The following is a 3,755-nucleotide window of genomic DNA, read 5'->3' on the forward strand; positions in this document are numbered from 1 at the left end:
TTGCACATGCCTTCCTTCTCATGAATGTCCATTTACGTATAGGAGTTGCTTGCAACCATAGAATGCATGACTTAGTTCCTTTGATCTGAACACTAGTCTGTTGGGTCGAGTAGTTGCAATGCTTAAATAGGACTCGGTAAAAGTCGACTGATTTCCTATCAGTCGCGAGTTATAGGAGTTGGTTGTCTCTTTTCCGTTTACAACTATAAAGACAATGGACGGGGCAGGGTTTTGGTGAACTCTTTTGGTGGTCGGCTGATCGCCCCGTCTGTTTACTCAATCTGTTAAGGCCCGGCAGTGGTGGTGTTCGTGATCAAGTGTTTGAAAGTACTAATCTCATACCCATTATGGGATGGGGAAGCCTATTACCTGATTGAACCTAAACGTGAGCGGTTCGATCCACTGTCTCTGGAATGAAGTTCCCCTGCGGCCGCACGTGGTGGCAAGTGTGGTCATAGAATGGCAAAGGCCAGGTCTGTGGAACCTTGCACCAAGGGAAGTGCGCCCGAAACGGGTTAGGGAATTGATGGGGAAGACCGACACAGGAAGCGACCCTCGGTGGTGCGCGGATGTCGTGAGGTTAGGTTCACCATGCATGGTTAAAGAAGTCGAATCGATTCGTCTGCCTCTCACAGTTTGAGACTGCTTGATCACTATGCTACACTGAGTAATGAAGGAGTCTGATGATGACATGGTTTTGATGTTGAGCTTATATACATAATGTTGGGTCTATGCTTGCTTAGTGTAAGTTGCAAATGTAGACTAGTTAATGAACTTAGAATCTGAGCTAAAACTTTGAAAGCAAGGACCTAACATAGTCGCTTTTGGCAAACAAAACCCCTCAGCCAAAGAGCCTTGCATGTCTAGACGTGGTGGAGTAGTTTTTTCCAGCGGTCGGTTAAGTCTTGTTGAGCTTAGAAGCTCAGCCTTGTTTGTGGCATCTCTTTTCAGGTGAAGTTGAAACTTCAGAGCTTGCCGTTGGCTCTTGGCCGCCCCAGCTTCCTCCTGGGTGGACTGTCGAGTGAGATCCTTCCTCGAACGGCGAGGAATAGGATCATTGATGTCCTGTCTGGCCTCACTAGGGACATCCGATCCCGACGATAGCTTCCGCTACATTTTGCCTTCTGTTGTTTCCTTCATAACTTGTAAAACTTTGATTTTCAACCAGTGTGTCATAAATTGTTAATCAAATGGTGGATCTGTTGTATTCTCTGGAACCACTCATCTTCGTGTGAGCTATGCTAACTCGGTCCTGTTAAGTGGTTAAATTGGATGAAATCCGATGGCACATCGAGTTAACTTGATTAAGGCATGCGGATCGCGTGTTAAGCGATTTAATCGTGCCTTAGTTGAGTTAATCTGAGGTGTTCCGCCACAACTGGTACCAGAGCAGGTTTAGCAGGACAGAGAACACAATGGGTCCCAAAACGCGTTCTTTTTGAATGAAAATTTGCAAGAAACATATTGAAAAATCTCGTACGATCGTTAAGGATGACTTTAGTACGAGAGGCCCTAGGGGATTTTGGGGTTATTTTAGGTGGCTATTACTTATTGGTTATTTTGCTAACCCCCAACACTTCACCACACGTGTATCATGCGTGTGCCGAGTTCCGCATCACGAGTATGCGAGGGTTGATAGGGAATTCTATTCAAATGACCCTATCATCACGGTTGTTTCGCCCACGTTTATCATACGTGCGCAGGTTCCGTATGTTAATTCATACGAAGGGTGGTATGGTTCTATTCCAACGAGCCTATCATCACGGTTGTTCGCCCACGTCTATTATACATGCGCAGATTCCGCATCTCGAGTATGCGAAGGGTTATATGGTTCCATTCAAAGGGGACCTATTTCCACAGTTGTTGTGCTATCCATGCAGCATTAAATGCATGGGTGCCATTTCTATAGTGAACGGTAATACTTGGGGATGCTTTCGTGTGTGCTGGGACGAAAGGTTCAGGTGGCTGTGTTTTCTGCAGGTACACTAACCGCGTTCGCTTAGGGAGACGCTGTTAGAAATCGACTAGCTACTATAAGGAGAGACGTACTGCTTGCCTTGCCACCGGCACTGACTGCGTAAGACCAAAGGTTTGGCAGTTGTTTTGGTTAAGAGGACGAAGTAGGTCGTGCATGCGTCATAAACTAAAATCTATGAAACCACCTCCCTAAAACAACCTTGCCATGGAAAAGCTCCTCTCCGCCTTAAGGATTTCTAGCTCCCTTCCTAGCTTGCGCTCTGGTCAAACTCCGAGTGCTTTTCCTGCTCGATCTGTTCTTCTTTTGGGGTTTCTATCTCACGTTGTTTTGGTTCTTGGTTCCAGATGGCTGCCCTCGGACACGTGTTTTACGGCGCTGACGGCACTTCCCACTCTACGTGTCTACACTTTGAGGGTTTTCCTGCTATTTTGTGGGATACCTTAAGGTGGTTCGGGTACCAGTCCCCACCTCTGTACGTGGGACGGGAGTACCAGGAGCACGGAGTGCAGAGATGCAACGTGCAGGTGGTTGTACCTCCACCCCCTGTACAACCCGAGTGGCCCCCGCTCAAGGTCTTGACTTACGGTCATGCCTTGGAGGACACCTGGGAGTCGGCTGCCCTGCAGGCCCTCACCCAGTTTTGCCGGCTACACCCGCTTCAGGTCACTTTGGACCCAATCGGCTTGTTTCCCGCCAGGGATCGGATGGACCTGGCCTGGCTTGACCGCGTCAACAACATGGAGGTGTTGGCAACCTCCCACTTGTTGGTCACCCTCTCCACCACCACCAGGTGCATGTCAACCTTGTACCGGCTGATTGAGCTTTAAGGCCGAGCTATGGCTGTCTTGGCTCGAATAGCCGTAGACACCCAAGGGCATTTCAATGCTGCCAAGAGAGACTTGGTGGAGCGGCCATATCAACTCATCCAGAGAGGCATACAGATCCATGACATGCAGGCCAGGATTACTGAGCTGGAGGAAGAGGTGACAGACATGGAGAATGACATGATCCAGCTTGCCGAAGAAAAGATGGAAGCTGAGATGGAGCTCGCGGTTGCTAATGCTCATTTGGACGAGCACCACACCGAGCTCGATGCTATCCATGCCCTTGAGATGCAGCTGGATGAACAAGAGGATCCTGAGGAGGTAGTAGGAGCGTCCAGTATTGACATTGAAGATGGCGACGCCCCTTCTCCGACTCATAGTGTTCCCTCAGTCGGCAACCTAGATAACTTTTAGGTTGAAAAACTGTAGGAAGCTAATCTTTTGTTGTACTCCTCGGCAACCTAAGTTTTGGGTAGCAATGTAATAGGTTAGCCTTGAGTTGAGTATTCCTCTTGTGCTATGAGAACAACAATGAAATGGTCTTGATGAAATCAGTTCTTCATTTGACTTTTGACCCTTTGCGACACGTCTTGGATGCCACGTTGTGTGAGTTGTTGTGCTGCGACCACGCGGGAAAGTTCTGTGGGTCTGTCCCAAAGCTTGGCCGACCCCGAGTCGCAAGGTCGGATGCGCTCGACCCCTTGAGGCAGGTCTCCACCTCGCCCGACCCCTTGTTGCACGGTTTTGCTTCGCCCGACCCAAGCGCCTAAGGTCGAATGTAGTGGAACCCATGGGATACGGTTTTGGTTCACCCGAGGTTGTGTGCAAAACCGAGATAGTTGTTAACTGAGATAGCAAGAAGAAGTGTATATCTCCTTAATGAGAGATGCTGTTGTGTTGCACTATCGGCAAGAGTCGTATTTGAGGATTTAACGTATACGTTCCCACATGAT

Source organism: Setaria italica, chromosome IX (assembly GCF_000263155.2).
Source record: "Setaria italica strain Yugu1 chromosome IX, Setaria_italica_v2.0, whole genome shotgun sequence".
Classification (NCBI taxonomy): domain Eukaryota; kingdom Viridiplantae; phylum Streptophyta; class Magnoliopsida; order Poales; family Poaceae; genus Setaria; species Setaria italica.